Source organism: Bacillus rossius, chromosome 17 (assembly GCF_032445375.1).
Source record: "Bacillus rossius redtenbacheri isolate Brsri chromosome 17, Brsri_v3, whole genome shotgun sequence".
NCBI lineage: Eukaryota > Metazoa > Arthropoda > Insecta > Phasmatodea > Bacillidae > Bacillus > Bacillus rossius.
The window spans coordinates 32,712,070-32,730,678 of record NC_086344.1 but is presented as its reverse complement, the minus strand read 5'-3'; the positions used below and the strand labels follow the sequence as shown (position 1 = coordinate 32,730,678).

Here is an 18,609-nt window from a genome sequence, read left to right as displayed (position 1 = left end):
TCTTACAAATGTCCAATATGTGCACCTTTAGTTATGCGGCACACATCCAACATACAGTCTAATTCTTCCCACACTTTGGTTAACAAGTCCAGAGTAATGGAACCAATAGACCTTCAATTCTGTTTCTCAACTCTGGCCAATCATTAGGTAGCGGCGGAACGTAGACACGATATTTTATAAATCACTAAAGGAAAAAGAAATGACATGGCGTTATGTCAGGTGAACGTGGAGCCCAGGGAAAAAAATCACTGTCGTCTCGACCATTACGACCAATTTAACGGCTAGGGACTTCGACGTTCAACCACTCTCGTACAAACTAAACGCCATTTTGTGTAGGTGGCGCTGCAAGCGGGAAAACAACAAAGCAGTACTCGCGCAAGCACTTATATAAAACCTTTTGAGATGCTCTTTAACTGTGACCTTGAGCCAAAACTCTACAACGCTTACAGTTGATACTATTAAAATTAATAAATTGGGACATTCTTTTATTGACATACTGTACTTTTACGTCTTTCAACTACGTAGTTCATAAGAGTTGTCATGAAATGATAATTATCTGTCCCTACTGTTTGGTGTAATGCTAACAATAATGATTATAGCAGGTTTAGAGATGAAATAGAATAAATATTTATTTAATAATAATAGCTGAAAATAATATTTAAAAAAATATATATATATCTGGAAAAAATATTTGTACTTAATTTGTTTTGATAATTGATAACATAATACCCAAAAACAACAATCAAACGCGTCAAATTGGGGATATACGATGAAGTTGTTGGACAACTTGCCCCTCATTAAAGATATTCATGGTTGGAATCGCACCTGCATATTTTTCCCACTGTGGAAAACGTGGCGAACCATGATGTTTTCCCGAGGGTTTTCTCAGTGTTATCCCGTTTCCTGCGTTCGAGCACTTATAAAATCCTTCATTGCAAGACTGTTGGAAGAAGTAGAAATATATAAGTAAGCAGAAAGTGTTACTATAATCATTACCAACATTATAAGGAAAATGTTATTTCAGTTAAATCAAATATTAAAAGCATGCATTTAATAGCAATAAAACATTTGTCACAATCATATAATTTTTATATTTGTATTAGAATAACATAACAAAACAACTTTTTTTCGGAGCAACTATCAGCGAAAAAAATAATTAAGTGTACCAAATCATTAATCAAAGGATGATTTCGATAATTGTCGCTACAGATATAATCCAAAATATAACAATTTGCCAAAACATGTTGTGTACGTAAAATGTGTTAACGGAAAATAATTATAAAGATTACAGATACAAAAGTAATAATCAAATTTTAGAAATTAATTTAACGTTGTATCAGAAAATGTATTTATGCATGCTTTGACTTGTTGAAAATAAAAATTTTAAAAGTAAAATCTAAAAACGCGAATATCTCTTCCTTTCGAAACAACAAAATGAATATCTTGAAATATTTATTATTTTAAAATTAAAGCAGCATAAATTATTATGTAAACATAAATATTTTCTTTCATCCAAACTATATAATTTTGAAACTCAGTTACGTAACTTAATAATAAGTCATCCTTCTCTGTAATTGGTGAAATATACCTTTAATAGTAACATAACATTAAAATTAAATTTACCTAATTTTAGACACAATTTCAAAGTTAAAAAATAAATAATTAAATTGTTTACAAAATAAAAAAATTAATTGATTTTATTGTTTAAGACTTAATCCTCACACAGTTGTTGAGTCATCGTCCTAAATAAGTTCTATTGCTATAGCCTTTTCTTGCCTAGTTTTGGTAGGTTTTTTTATCCTCAGTTTGTTTATTTGGTGGAAGTCGCGGACCAATGCGACCACCCCACCTAATATTACTCCAACCATTCCTTCAGGTACTATCCCCATTCCCCTAGCTTCATCCTCCTCGGTGGAGTAAGTTTGTGCTGTGTGTATGTAATTTTGTTTTATTTTAATTGTCAGGTAATTAGTAATGTTTTGGGGATTTTAGTGATTGTTGTCACCCATCTGCTATGTTGTGGTTTGAGGGAGGGAGTGTGTGCCGTTGCAGCATTCAGCTGGGCGTTCACTCGTTTTTCTTAACTCTTTGTGTGTAGTTTTTTTTTGTTTCGGCAAACTGAATGCTGGTTTATTTTTTTTTAAGAATTTATGTTATGGTGGTAATTTATTTGTAATTTTGTCTTTAAGTGAAGGAATGTTTTGTTCTAACCATTTGTATTGTATTTTATTATCACATAATTATTAACCAATTTAAGTGCATCAAGAATCAAAGAAAAGAACTCTGAACAAATTTAATTATTTTAAAGTTTAATTAATTATTATATTTTCGTCAAGGCAGTGTGCTATTCAGTTTTCGGAACTATTCTTTGAATTGTGCACTTGTAACAATGTTTGGCTAACTGTGCTATGCCATCTATGGTCACTTCCTTCTTCTTGGCGACCATCATGTGAAAACTGTATTAATTTTCTGCTCTTAATTATTTATTTTAGTTCAATTGCTTACACCATTGTGACACAATTTCGGCAAGGAAATCAGGCCAGTTAAAAAAAAAATAGTTTTTTACGGTGGCAAAATAAAAATTTTATTTTTTCAGAATGTTTTTCAAAATTTGGGAATTATTGCATACAAAATTAATTTAAGCAGTTGTTTTAATTTCTATATTTGACCTAGATGAGGTATTATAAAATAAATTTAATGTTTAAAATGTTGAAATAATTTAGAATAAAGAATAAATCATCTTTGACAGAATTTTATTCCGGAATGTTAACAGTTAGTTCACGGATGTGTCCAAACATGCTCCTTAGTCATACGAATAGGACATTAAATGGCCAAAGTGGTAATGAAAACGAACCACATCCAAGTGAACAAGCGAAATTCATGAGAATTAAATAACACACATTACCCCAGAGCAATCAAATACTTCTTTAACGAGTTTATCAACGATGCGAACTCGTAATTACGTCTGGTCTGAAGGCAGAACCACAGAAAGTGCTGACTGGTTATTATTGTCATCATCGAATGTTCATTAAAAACCGCTCTTAACATCGTACATAACACTTCTTCGACCCGAATTTAACTATCGTTCGCCTGGGGCAATAAACCGCTCAGAACAAAACATCCAGGTACGAGAAACTACGTCTTTCTCATTAAAGGAAAACAGCTTTACGTTTGTCAGGATTCCAGAGCGCTTTCGCAAAAGAGTGTGCTTTCCAATATGAATGTGCTTCCCCAGAAACGTGTGCTTCGCCAAAAGAGTATGCCACCCCAAAAAAACAATGCTTTTCCAAAAGACAATGCTTTCCCAAAACACCATTCTTTCTCAAAAAAAGCATTATTCCCCAAAACAGTATGCATTCTCAAATAAGTGTGCTTTCATAAAAGAGCATGCTTTTCCAAAAGAACATGCTTTCCCCAAAGAACATACTATCCCAAAATAACACACCCAAAATAATGTGCTTCTTAGCGGCCGCCACTTACAGATTAACATTTAAATCCCTTTTTAATAACTTTTATTTACTTTTACTACTGTTTATTTGATGCAACTGAATTTTTATTATATATTTTATTTTATTAGGTTTGATATTTAGTTTACAACTATGGTAAATTTCTCGTAAGAAACTGTCAGGTGACTACAAGAGTGTACAGTTCCTGAACATACCAAAAACTTAAATAATTTAATTAATTATTTTAGGTTAGATTTAAAAATTATTTACTATAAATGTTTTAAAATCATTTAACCTTACTTTTAGGTATTTCTTAAAACAGACTTCTCGAGAATGCAAATAGTTATGCATATAATCCTCTAATATCTTCAAATCTTCTACCTCGAATATAAAATCCTTCTAATAAAAAGGATTTGATGGTATTTGAAGATTTGATTGACCCATCATTATTATTTAGTAATACAATTAAAATATCACAAGCAGTACAGTACAATAAATAAAAAATATATTTACTTACACAATAAAATTAACCCACTTCAAAGTTCAGTAGCTGCCTGAAGTAGAATTTTTTTTTTTGTTATTTCTCAAAAAAATATTTTTTCGTTGTAGATGGTTATCCAATAGGACTGCCACTTTCGATTGATGAGGTTTTATTTATGTTTTAACGTCTGGATGAACAGTTGAAGTACGAATCATCAAAAAATACATTTATATTATCTCATATAGTTATACTGTCAAAAATTTTAAATAAAAAAGTTAGACACAAAACACAATTTAAAATGAAAATTGTAATATATCGATATATCTTGCGAAATGTAAATACAGACAAAAAATAATATTCTTGTCGCGACTGTGCTGTCATAGGTATATATATTATTTTCAGAATACATCCTTCCACGGAATTTTCTGTGCTGTCTATGTTATTAACTATTTGCATCGGTTGATTTAGGATAGTTTTGTGTGTGCTTGCATGATAATTTTTTTTGCTCCGATATTGAGGATTCTTATGGCTGACAGTGTAGCCAACAATGGTTTATGTCCAAAAATATATATTTATGTACCTTAAATCTATCTGCTCTATTGCAGAAACCATTCACAGAACGAAATAGCGTCTAGTTTTCCAGCCAGCGTGAATTCTGTGGTAGCAAGTGTCACGGTACGCGAGTATTAGTATATTCAACCAACGCGAGCATTGGTACATTCACCCAACGCGAGCATTAGTACATTCACCCAACGCGAGCATTAGTACATTTAACCAACGGGAGCATTAGTACATTCACCCAACGCGAGCATTAGTACATTCAACCAACGGGAGCATTAGTAAATTCACCCAACGCGAGCATTAGTACATTCAACCAACGGGAGCATTAGTACATCACCCAACGGGAGCATTAGTAAATTCACCCAACGCGAGCATTAGTACATTCAACCAACGGGAGCATTAGTACATCACCCAACGGGAGCACTAGTACATTCAACCAACGGGAGCATTAGTACATTCAACCAACGGGAGCATTAGTACATCACCCAACGGGAGCATTAGTACATCACCCAACGGGAGCACTAGTACATTCAACCAACGGGAGCATTGGTACATTCACCCAACGCGAGCATTAGTACATTCACCCAACGGGAGCATTAGTAAATTCACCCAACGCGAGCATTAGTACATTCAACCAACGCGAGCATTAGTACATTCAACCAACGGGAGCATTAGTAAATTCACCCAACGCGAGCATTAGTACATTCAACCAACGGGAGCATTAGTACATCACCCAACGGGAGCACTAGTACATTTAACCAACGGGAGCATTAGTACATTCACCCAACGCGAGCATTAGTACATTCAACCAACGGGAGCATTAGTACATTCACCCAACGCGAGCATTAGTACATTCAACCAACGGGAGCATTAGTAAATTCACCCAACGCGAGCATTAGTACATTCAACCAACGGGAGCATTAGTACATCACCCAACGGGAGCACTAGTACATTTAACCAACGGGAGCATTAGTACATTCAACCAACGGGAGCATTAGTACATTCACCCAACGCGAGCATTAGTACATTCAACCAACGGGAGCATTAGTAAATTCACCCAACGCGAGCATTAGTACATTCAACCAACGGGAGCATTAGTACATCACCCAACGGGAGCACTAGTACATTCAACCAACGGGAGCATTAGTACATTCACCCAACGCGAGCATTAGTACATTCACCAAAAGTAATCACCTCCTGGGTGACCTCCAGTTACAACTTTTAAGTTCAAAATTTCACTGATACGTAGGCCTAACTGTCAACATTTTGATGATGCATCATTGGATAAATTTCGAAGTAGACTGCCTGATGCAGTCGTTACCATAACGTGACTTCGGGAAAATTTATACTTAATTTTTTTTTTCCGTATCAGGATCCCAAAAACAAAAAAAAAACCATCGTCAAATCAAAAATTTATTTAGATTTTTACATATATCTGTACCTCAGACGCATAAGACAGTATGTCGACTTTTGGGCAAAATGCACTTTTAACCTGAATTAACTTCCTATTTGCATATGCAATTCTTCGTTCAATTTCAAACAAATTACGTGGTGTTATTCCCTTAATAATATCAGTTTTAATTCAATCATTTTACCATCATTTTACGTTCTGTCTAGAGACATACAACACTAAGATCTACGATATGAAAAAATTCGTATATTTTGGGTATAAAATAGTTGAGTATATAAGTGAGGTACTCTTTAAAATTTTTATAACTATTCTAATGAAAAATAAAAGTTTCTGTGACAGATAGATATTTATGAACACGATGACAAACGTTGTTTTGCACCAACTTCTTTCATAATGAGATATAAAATAAAGCGATTTAAAATCTTGGCCAAGTTCCATAATGAGTGACATCAGACCGAAGAAGTAAAACTAGACAAGGTTAAAAACAAATCAATATAACTATTTTCATGTGAAAAAATGTTACATTCGTTTGAGAAGTTTCGAAAATTTGGTTTAAAGGATTTTTTATTTTTTTTTTTAAAACAATTACATTAGTCCAAAGGGAGGAAAAATTGGGGCCGAAAACAAAAAAAAATCGTATCACGCTTTTAAAAAAAAACATGGTATCAAATCCTTTAAAGTTATTTTAAAGCTCCTAAATATTATTAAAGAGGAAACCTAAAACGTCCAATTAAAATAATTACATGGCTGCTCGGAACAGCCTGTACACTGCACCTCTTAACAAGACACCTGTGGAGTTTCCCGTGTAAGTTGTTGTGGGGGGGGGGGGGTTGTCTATGTTTACTCAGTTTCCTGGCCGTTAAGAGGAAGATTACTCGAGTTTTGTTCCTGAGGGAGGGGGGGGGGGAAGGAGGGGTTTTGCCTCCTCGTAAACGCTACACCAATCAGGAACCAGATACTTCCGCAACAGGGGCCCTCGGGTGCGTGAACCTTAGCGCTAGAGGAATCCCGCAAGGGAAAGTTGGTCGCTAATTTGAGAGCAACCAGGATACCCAGCTACGCCACAAAATGATTAAAGCGAAGATTAGTTCCCGTTAAAAATGACCACCTACTCTGAATACTTGAAATTATACTAGTAATCCGATTTTTAAAATGCAAGAATAATTAAACTTTACTGCCGAAATAGTTGTTGTAATAAGCAATGGAAACCACATTAACTTTTCACTTCGCTTTATAAACAGTCGACGAAACAGTTCACGTGCAGATGACTTGTAATTAATTTTAAAAACTGGCGTTTAGCTATAAAGTTTAAATATAATTATGAACACGTTTTCATTTAAACAAACTGAAATCAAATATCTATCATAAATTATATGGATCACCATAATTTTTTAGTCAATTGTAACATAACCTATTATTACTGCACTCGCCGACAGCATAACGGAACACAGCGTAACGGAACGATGAGCGTAACGGAACAATGTGCGTAACGGGACACTTCTTCGTGCGTGCAGCCGGGGTTCATCGATTTATTAGACGTTGTCACGTAAAAAAATCGCAAGGTGCTGTTGTCAGGTGAACGTGGAGGCCAGCGAAAGAAAACTCTGTCCTCTCGACGATTACGACCAATCCAACGGTCAGGGACTTCGAACGTTCAACCACTCCCGTTCAAACGAATCGCACGTGTAACTGAAATTACATATTCACTATCAGTAAATTGCGAAACGCAAAAAGCTTTACGCTCAGGAGGGGGACGCACCACAACGCCGAAATACACTAACGCCGAAAAATGTCATTGCAGGACTGCCACAAAGGTTAGGTTAGGTTAGACTAGGTTAGGTTAGAATAGGTTAGGTTAGACTAGGTTAGGTTAGACTAGGTTAGGTTAGGTTGGACTAGGTTAGGTTATACTAGGTTAGGTTAGGCTAGGTTAGGATAGGCTAGGTTAAGTTAGGTTAGGTTATATTACGCTAGGTTAGTTTAGGTTAAGTAAGGTTAGGTTTGATTGTGGTATTTCGGCGTTAAGGTACATTTAAGAAACACACAAATTTATTCAGTTGTTATTTCGGCGTTAAGGTACATAGCAGTTTTCTAGCTGTCGGCGTTGTGGTCAATTTTGACATTCGGTGTTATGGTATTTCGGCGTTGTGGTAACGACCCCTCAGGAGTTGCCATTTTGCGTAGGTGGCGCTGTAATCGAGACGAAAACATCAAAGAAGTTCTCGCGCACGAGCTTATATAAAGCTATTTGTGTCTTGGTGTCCTTCAACCAAAACTTTACAATGCTTACAGTTGATAGTATTAAAAGGTATAGCTGGGACATTCTTTCATGGTTTATAATGAATGCATTATGTTATCTTTAATCGTTCCACAGAGATGTTAATAATTACATAAGTAACAAAGAAATATTTCCATAAAGCGTTACAAAGATGAGATGCTTCTTTACTGAATTTTAATTAACTATATATTTTACATGCGTGTTTTCCACTTATAAGTACATTAGTAACACAAATAAATAAAATCGAAATATATATAATATATTAAATAATTATATATATATATATAATTCTGTGATCTTCGAATGTTAACATATCATTTGCTTCTGCTGTAGTTACATTTCTCGCAACTTGGTAAGTTGTAGTTTAGTTTCACTCTGGTTTAAACTATAAACACAGGTGCTTCAATTTTTTTTTACTTTTGTGTATACATAAACAAAGAGTAGTACCCGTTAATTTTTTTTCCATCGTTATAATCTGTTTAGATTACTTTTTCCACGCAAAAATATTCATGGGCAAGGTTAAAAAATTTGCTTTACACGGATAAAGAAGTTGGTAATTTTAAAAGAAGCTTTTAATCCTACACTGTTAAAAAAATTCGCTTTAAATTTACATAGAACTCTGTTTACAAATTATCCTGGGATCTACGTAAATTTACCCTTATCTTCGTAAATTTGCATGTACCAAGTTCATTTACTTTGAGCATGCCATAGAGCACAAAAGTTTCAGACAACGTAATATAAAAAAAAAAAATTATGGATAAACATCTTAGCTCACGGTATACAGCATTTGGTAGGAGGAATTCCGTGAATGAAACGAAAGTCGCATGGAACGGAAATGTATAACCATGATTTTGCCATCTGTGGCGGACAGCGCGAATGAGAGTTCACAAAGCCAAAGGGAAACTTTAAAGTATACTTGAATTTTTAAAGTAATTTTTCGCTTTAATTGGAGCAGATTCATTATATAATTTAATTTTTACTCTGCAAGTTCAATTGTTCTAAAGTCGACGTTGCTGTCTCGGCAGCGAGTTCTAGCGCCGGGTGCTGAAACTACGTGCTATTCGCGTCAGTAAATTTAGTTGAAACACACATTTGCGTATGTTTATCACGCCCGGCATTATTTTAAAGTATTATACGTCAAATTTCGTGTCCGACTATTTATTATATTTGTATTTTCAACACGAGAACACACGAAATGGCTCGTTGCAGAGGTTAGATGTTACACATCTCTGGCGAGTGCTGAAATACTCGCATAATTTATTTTTCTTTCAGAACCACTAGAACTGTAATAATACTTTCAAGAGACACTATTTTATGGTCATAGAAATTCAACAAATAGGAAAAGTTAAAATATAACATTAAAATTAGTATAATAAAGAACGGTTTACAAAAAAAGAAAGACTTTTCATGTTTACGAGACGGGTACCTAGTATATTAATATGGACACATTGGGCTCCATTTTTTTTGTAATGCAATCTAAATGTAAAACATCCTATAATATCTTTATATATCTTGTATATATATATATATATATATATATATATTTCTTGTGTGCGTGTGTATGTCACTGAACTCCTCCTAGACGGCTGGACCGATTTTGATGAAATTTTTTGTGTGAGTTCACGGGGATTCGAGGATGGTTTGGATTCACAATTGGATATTTTATCTCGATTCTGAGTTAAGAAAAAAAAACACGCTTTAAAAGCAAAAAAAAACTAAGCACTGTTGATAATTAGCCTCCATGGCAACGGGCTTTTGCATTGTTGTTGCCTTCTGCGTAACCATGGGAAAGGTTTTTGGTAACGGCAGTGGCGTGCCCAAGAGGAGGGGTATGTATAATAAGAAGATACAAAATGTCCAGCGTAGAAATACTTACCGTCATATCCATATCTCACAAAAAGTACATTTGGGCAGGACAATGTCTGTCGGGTCCGCTAGAAAGATAAAGATATATAGAGAGATAGAGATATAAATAGAAAGATAGAGAGATTTATAGAGATATACATAGAGGGATAGAGAATTAGAGAGATAAAGAGAGATGCTTAGTATACGTTTAAAAAATTTAAAAAAAAATGATTGAGGCATTGCAACGCATGCCGGGCATTATCTAGTATTAATGTATGTCCTTTTCATATACGTTTTGAAGTTCAAAATGTATAACTCGTGTGAACGACTCCAACTATTGCGTCAAAGAGTTGCTTTGTAAGTATTGCATGCTGACTTTTTGAAGGGTTTAGACGCGAAAGTCACACAGAAGACCTGTTTCTCTGGAGAAGGAATATTTGTAGCGGTATCTTGGTTCACCGCGCTAGAAAATCTACCTCTCGTTCATCCGTGATTTTAAAATGTATAGGTAAGGCGTTTCCTTTGATATTTTCAGGCTGCCATGAAAAAAAAAAATTCTCCCGTCAAGGGGTGTTAGGACGCTTCGATTCACCGAAATCCATTTCGTCGGAATTACTTTTGTATTATTATTATTATTGTTTTGTTCCTTCGTCTTCAGTGAGAGAAACGTCAGGTTCATTGAATTCGAGTCAGACACCCGAATATTCCCGCCATCGTGCATCTTCGGATTAGTTAATTTATTTTAGGTTAGGTCTGTCACTTGAATATAATTCTCGCAAAAAAATTCGTTCTGGGTATAATTTTTTTTTTTTTAACCGAAAGGGTGAAATTTTTGTTCGTCAGAGTTGACCGTAACGATAGTAAAATGTTTTTTATGCTTTGGTCAGTAACATAAATTAAATATGAACACGTTTTTGAAGTATAAAAAATTCTCCCAAAAAAAGTCTTTATTTTTTACCCGAAACGGTACGTTTTCAAACTTACAAATGATTTTAACTAAAATCGAAATTTGGTTAAGGTTAGATCAGTTAAATGAATGATACTAACATTTTTTGTCAAGGTGGTATAAAACTCGTCAATATTCGTTCTTTGTATTTTTAATTTTTTTTTCCGGAAGGGTAGGTTTTCGCATGCATACCTATGTGATTTTGAATAATATTAAAGCTAAGATTGTGGAAATAGGCTAAATTAATTATCGCAAAATTCATTTTTCTATTGCGACAGCGAAGTTTCACGAGCGAGCTATATGAACTTAGGATATGTTCGGGAGATTTATCGAGGGTAAGTGAATCTCAATCTTTGCCTTTCGGAATGGCAACAAAGAGTAAAATACGTTGTCAATTCTAAGTTTTTATTTCATGGTTGATTAATTTATTTATACCCCGAGCTTACGAGAATGATATAAACGAAAAGTACAGATAAATAGAGAGAGACACAGACAGATAGTGATGTAGAAAGAGAGACAGAGGCAGAAAGAGACAAGAGACTCGTCTCTTTGTTCCTCTCTACCTTTACAAAGAGGTAGAGAGAAACGAAGAGAGATAAAGACAGACATAGAAAGAGATAGAGAGAGGTAGGGAGAGATAGAGAGAAAAAGAGACAGAGGTATAGAAAAGTAGAAGTCAGAGATGTGTAGAGATAGATAGAAAGAGATAGAGAGAGGTAGAGAAAGATAGAGAGATAAGCGAGCCATTGAAAGTGACAGAGGGACAGAGAGACACCCAGAGAGACAGTGAGAGGTAGAATGACTGAAAGAAACAGAGGCAGGCATAGAGAGGTAGAGAGAGACAGAGAGAGGTAGAGAGAGAGAGAGATAGAAAAAGTGTCCGGGAGATACAGAATGAAGAGGAAGAGATCTAAAACTTTCGTCTGAAAGAATTTTTTTTTTATACGACCAACCATAACAAGAGATGAAAAAAAAATCCACCATGTGACAGAGAGACGAGACTGGCCTGGGTTCACCAACTAAGCAACAAACTTAATAACGTATTAAACGCAGCAAAGCAAAAACGCTAAAATTCAAAACAGGAAAAAAAACGTAAAATAATACAAAATATCAAAAAAATTTTAAAATATCTGATCATAAATTACGCGAGACACAAAACTGCAACACAAGCATTTTCATTTTCTCGCGTTTCAGCTTGCGTTTCCGCCTTCCGTATTGTAACGAAAGTGTGGGAGACAAGGGCGCTAATAGGGCCAGCCAGGTGGATGGCGGCCCCGCACGGCCACTGACGTCACGCGCGCATTCCTTGGGGGATTACAGTGGCCCCATGCCTCCGCGGTCTCTTTCCTCGCCGCTGCCATCCATCCCCTGGCGGCCTGTGGATTTCCGCGTGGAGTGGCGCGAACAAGCGCCGTTATTCTGGATGCTTTCGGGGCGTCGGGTCGGCCTGGGATGACGCGACACTTCGCAGCCACTCCAGTAGGTTCCAGAATGACTGACGAGGGTATAAAGGTGGCGACGACCGGCCTCCAGAGGGAGTTCCAACGGGCGAGTTGAGTGAAGCGAGAGTTCAGTGAGTGGGCCAGGCGTGGAGCGATGGAACTGTGAGAGTGCGACCGAGTGGCGCGAGACTGTGTGTGCGGACAGGCACGTGGTAAGGGGCGAACCACTGTCGAGCCCAGCTCCAGTGAGGAGTGCGAACTACGGGACTGGACAGATACCTAGTGGTCTGTGAACAGACATTTTTTTTAAGTGCGAGTGATTTGTAAACAGATATTAAGTGTGGTGATTAAATTAGTTACGTAGAATTTATAAGTTAATAAAACTGTATAAAAATAATTGTGCTATTCTTACAAACCCGTTTTCTCACTAATCACGATATATATATATATATATATATATATATATATATATATATATATATATATATATATATATATATAATAAGTTCTCAGGAAATTTTTGAAGATGCAGAATTTATATGTATGGGAGTCACCGATGTTTTTCTTAAACTTGTTTAACTTTTACGTTAAAAATAACACTTTTCAATAAAATGATTTTAAATTTTTTTACATGTTTTAATATTAAATATGATTTATCAAAAGAAGCCAGGAAATAAATTTGTCTTCCACAATTTTTTTAAAAATTTTAATTTGTTGGTTTTATGACGTCTTGCGACTTTCGTGATGTATAAAGGACCGTTTATTCTTATGTTTTGGTTCTGTGCTGCGTTGTTGCGTTGTTGAGTTGTTGTGTCCTTGCTTTCCTTGCGTAGTTCAAAAACCCGGCCTAAGTAGCACAACAAACTTCCGCGTACGCATTCATGGATGAAGCAACAGCAACTAGAATATATGATATGTCTATGAGTATAACTTGTACATTAGAATAAACATATGTTAAAATTAATTTATATTTACAGTTTAAGCATTAATATTAATTTATTCTAGACAACGGCTTCTGTACTTGATTTTCAATAGCCCATGTTTAGGTAACTGCATTTCGATGCCATTTTTTTTAATGAAAACAATTTTTTTACAGTTGTTTCACTAGCTAGTACGGTCGTTGGTTGGTATTCTGTAGCAAATTTTGCCATCGGATATAAACTTCTTGGTATCTACGATTTGTAAAAAAGTCACACACATAAAAAAAGCTTCTAATAATCATTTTCAAATATTTCAAAGAAAAAAGCTACAATTAGCGAGGAAGTATAAAGTAACGTGATTGCTGAAGCCAATACTAAATATAAATTTATACTTGAATGTTTGAACTTTTTAAAGTCTATAATTTTTTTATTGGTTTAAAGTTTTGAAATGCAAAAAATCATCGGATAAAATCACTGAGATAAAAATAACTACAGTTATTGAACAAAACTTAATATTTTTTCTAAATAAATCATGGTTTTCAGTACTTTTGTTAGTCATTCTCTTATACACAGAGAAAAATAATATTCTTAATTATTCATATATAGTATAAAAATAATTATAAACAATAGTAAATTTAATTCATACCCATGTTATTAAAAATATAAGGACATAAAATAATAAAGAGTTATGTGACACATTTTATAAGATATTATTTAACGTAACCTTAGTACAATAAAAATATTATTCAAGGTAAAAATAAAATTAATATTAATATTAATTTATATTTATTTAATCAACTATGTTCATATTAGCCTATTTTAACAGTTTATAAACTTTAAAAATGATATTTATTAATGTCTACTTATGATTTTTTATTTAACGTCTTTTTGGACTCATCACCGTACATATTATTTAAGTCCACATTTTAACTTTTTATCCCCGTTTCATTTTTAGGACAGTATGATGCAATATGTGTGTGATCAAAGAACATAGTACATCGCTTTTGAAAATTTTTCTCAAAACTGGTATGGTTTTTCGTTTTTTTCGTTATTGCTTTTATTTAAGGACTATTTCTAAATTTTTAACTCAGTAACTCCCTTGATTTTTTTTATGCCACATGTATTGCAACATATATTCATTAAGCGTAATATTATAGCTGAACATCTGTTGAAAATATATTTTATGTGTAACATCGTAGTGTTCGGTATAAGGGCATTTGATGGGAGTTATCTAGTGAATGGAACGGATGTCAAGGAACGGAAATGTGTAACAACCATGGTGCTGCCATCTGTGACGGATGGCGTGAAGCAAAGCTCACAAAGCCAATTCGAAACTTTATAGTAATAAATAACTGTTTAAAGAATTTTTACAAGATGAGCAGAATGTCAATAAAATTCATTGTATAAAATCAGGACCATCAAAACCAGGGTTTAGTATTTTTGACGTGACAACGTCTAATAAATCGATGAACGCAGGCTGCACGCATGAAAAAGTGTCCCGTAATGCACGTTGTCCCGTTACGCTCATTGTACGCTTGCGCCGCATCTATCTATCTTCCAATCGATTGGAACAACCATCGATTTGACTTTTTTGAGGCACATTAAACTTGAAACACTCCCGTTCGTTTCCTACTTTTCCTATCATCGTCCTATCCTTAACAGAATAACACAGATTGGAAGAAGTTAAATAGCAAACATGTATAAAAGTTATACTTAAAATAATCTCTTCGTTAAAGTTATAAACATATTTCAATTAATGAGTGCAAATAAAAATAAATTTATCAATTAAATTGTAGTTTTTATTTCACTCCTTCTTGTATCCATACAAAATAGTGATAATTCAATAAAAATTATTCAACTTTATTCATAAAAGTATGCAATCATTTTATAAATGTTTTGTTATGACGTTGTCATGTTTAACTATCGTCCGTAAACCAACTTTACAGACAACCAATTTTCTTTTCACGCCGTTTTCGCTTTTATCGGAGCCGTTTATTTATTTAATTGAACCTTTCGTTCTGCAAATCGAATTGATTCTAGTTGACGTAGCTGCCCCGGCAGCGAATTCTAGCGGTGGTTTCAGAAGCTATGTTTGATTCGCGCCCGTTAAATGTAGCTGAAAACACAATTTGCGTATATTTATCACGGTCGCCATTATTTTAAAGAATTATACGTTAAATTTCGTTTCCCGAGTTTCGTGTTGTAAGTGGCTTTGCAACACGGGAACACACACACGAATATGCTTTTTTTTTTTTTACCGAGGTTAGATGTTACACATCTTCTGGCGAGTACTGAAATACTCGATCACATTTTTGGGGGGGGAGGGCATAACAACAAATGCAAAGAAGGCAGCGTTTAAAATTTTAAAATTTTTAACATGACGGGTGAGACCGATCCTTGAGTAAGAGACATGTTACCTGAAAAAGTTACTGAGACTAGGAAGGCGACAGACAGCTGAAGGGCAGGCGAGCCCCATTAACTAATGCTGACGTCAATGGAGTCCACGCGCCTGAAGAAAAGATGGATGTGCAGAAGTCGACGAGTGTAGCCCAGTCATGACCTCTAGGTCATTACCAGCTCACGCAATTACGTTGCTGACGTCATGTCGTATGACGGGTGATTCTGGGGAGAGAGAGAGAGAGGGGGGGGGGGGGGGGGAAGCAAGGCTGCTTTGAGTTCAACGTTTTCAGAAGGTCGTTCAGGAATTTCGAGTCCATTAGCTAATTCGTGTCCATTGGTTATTTCGAGTCCATTGGTTATTTCGAGTCCATTAGCTAATTCGAGTCCATTAGCTATTTCGAATCCATAAGTTTTTCGAATCTATTAGCTATTTCGAGTACATAAGCCACTTCGAATCCATTGTCTTTTTCGAGTCCATTGGCTTTTTCGAGTCCATTGGCTTTTTCGAGTCCATTGGCTTTTTCGAGTCCATTGGCTTTGTCGAGTCCATTGGCTTTTTCGAGTCCATTAGCTATTTCAAGTCCATTGCCTTTTTTGGATATGATTTGTTGTGATGATGAGAATAAATCTGTATCCCAGGCGCCAATGTCCTAAGAATTCTTTTTCCATCGAACCGCAACATCGCAACCTGCTCGAAAAAAAAATAGTAAAGAATGTAGCGAGAGCTAAATTACTAAGCTTTGGTACAGCCAGACGAATGTTAAGTTTTTTTGGAAGAAATAAATCATATGTACCTTCTCGCCGGCCACACGAATATGAAGGTCGGTGACAAACAAAGCATCATTAATAAGAGAAGTTTCATTTACTCGCCTGTGAAGATACCAAAATGTATCTGATTCTCACTGGGTTCTGAACTACAGAGATGAATAATCATGAGGAAGGTGGCATGTTGGCAGAAGGTGAGAGAAAACAAATATTTATTGTTTTAGTGACGTGTACAGATGCAAATCTGGAAAAGGGATAAAAAGACACATAATGAAAATGAAGAATATTAGAAATTAAGTGATAATGAAGAAGACGAATATGAATATTATGATGATTATGTATGATTTTGATTTCGATTATTATAATTATGATAACGATAAGTTCTTTCATGCACGGCGAATTTTGATTTAATGCAAATTTTTGGACGTACTTCATTGCAGTTTTGCACTGTTTGCAAAGGAAAAACCAAGAATGAAAAATCGGAAATAAAATAGCAAACAATAACCTACAGAGAACAAACTTATTTCAGCTTCGACATCAGTTGAAATAGTCTTCTCATCGGGGTCTGTTTTCATTTGTATTTCTTATATTGCATTCTTGGATTTTTTTTCTGTGACAAATATGGCACAACACAAATGAATATGTCCAAAAAATTTAACCTAATATGATTTTGATGATTTTGATGATTATTATGATAATGATGGTGGTGATTATGATAATTATGGCGGTGATTATGATGGTAGGGATTGTCGTGATGGTGATGATGATGGTGGTAGTTGTGGTGATGGTGATGATGGTGATGATTGTATTGGTGATGGTGTTGGTGGTGATTGTGGTGGTGATGATGGTAGTTGTGGTATTGGTGATGATTATGATGGTAGTGATTGTGGTGATGGTGGTGGTGATTATGATGGTAGTGATTGTCATGATTATGGTGGTTGTGGTGGTAATGGTGATGACGGTGATGATTGTGGTGGTGATGGTGTTGGTGGTGTTGGTGGTGATTGTGGTGGTGGTGATGGTGTTAGTTGTGGTATTGGCGATGATTATGATGGTAGTGATTGTGGTGATGATGGGAGGTAGTTGTGGTGATGGTGATGATGGTGAGGATTATGATGGTTAGTGATGGTGGTGGTGGTGGTGATGGTTGTGGAAGACGTGTCGCAATCAAAGTTTTTCTACGGCAGGGTATTTCTGTCGTGGTTCGTTATTGCCTTCTGCAATACGGAGATGAAAAGGACAAAGACATCACTGGGCTTGGTCCTTTGGAGGAAAATAAATCTCCAAAATGAAACATTCCCGACTGGCTAGGAATCGACCGCCGGACATTTGGCTCACAAGACAAGTGAAACCAGCGATGTGACCTATATATATATATATATATATTAAATATATATATATATATAATATATATATTTTATATATATATAATATATATATTTTATATATATATTCGGGACACCATAACTGTGTTGTCGTTGTGTTGTCCTATTTATATGTTTAGTATCACAGTTGCGTTATTCTGTTCGTCTTTGTGTTTTCCAAGGTCTTTTTGCCTATATTTACTGTTTACGTACTGTCTCGCCGTTGTTTGCCTACTTTGTCCGCTTGTGCCGTAATAATTTTATGAATAATTTCTTCCACGTTATTATCTGTTCCTGTCTACGTTCTTAATTTTTTGACACCGCCTGATTTTACCTTGCCTGTGTGTTAGTACATTTTTATGTCATCGAGATTTCTTACGACATATAATGTAATCAGCAATTATGTTTGTACAAAACTACATCTTGAATCAATCTTTCCCATTGCAAGAACCATTCAAAGAACGAAACATTCATGTATATGCTCAGATTTTAACACAAGCCACTGGTGATAACCAAGATTTACGATATGGAAGTTAGTCTAGCGTCAATCGATGCCATGGCTGGCCAGTATACAAGCCTGTCGAGGATTCTTCAAGTACAATGATTAGGGACCGGAAAAATTCGCGGATTCAATTACCTCTAGGATAGCCTCCATTATCCTCTGCACTTCTCAAGTAAACACGCGTGTTCATTGGTTACTAAATTGTGAGTCGTCTCCACTGGGTAGCTTGTGATTCGAAGCTTCTTTGG

At 35.3% G+C, this 18,609-nt stretch overlaps 1 protein-coding gene across 3 annotated transcripts in view; it reads right to left on the bottom strand.

Annotated features, from left to right (window-relative positions):
- LOC134540837 (allatostatins) overlaps positions 1 to 18,609 on the bottom strand; it is a 510,609-nt gene that overhangs the window by 251,831 nt on the left and 240,169 nt on the right. The gene's annotated exons all lie outside the window — the stretch shown is intronic.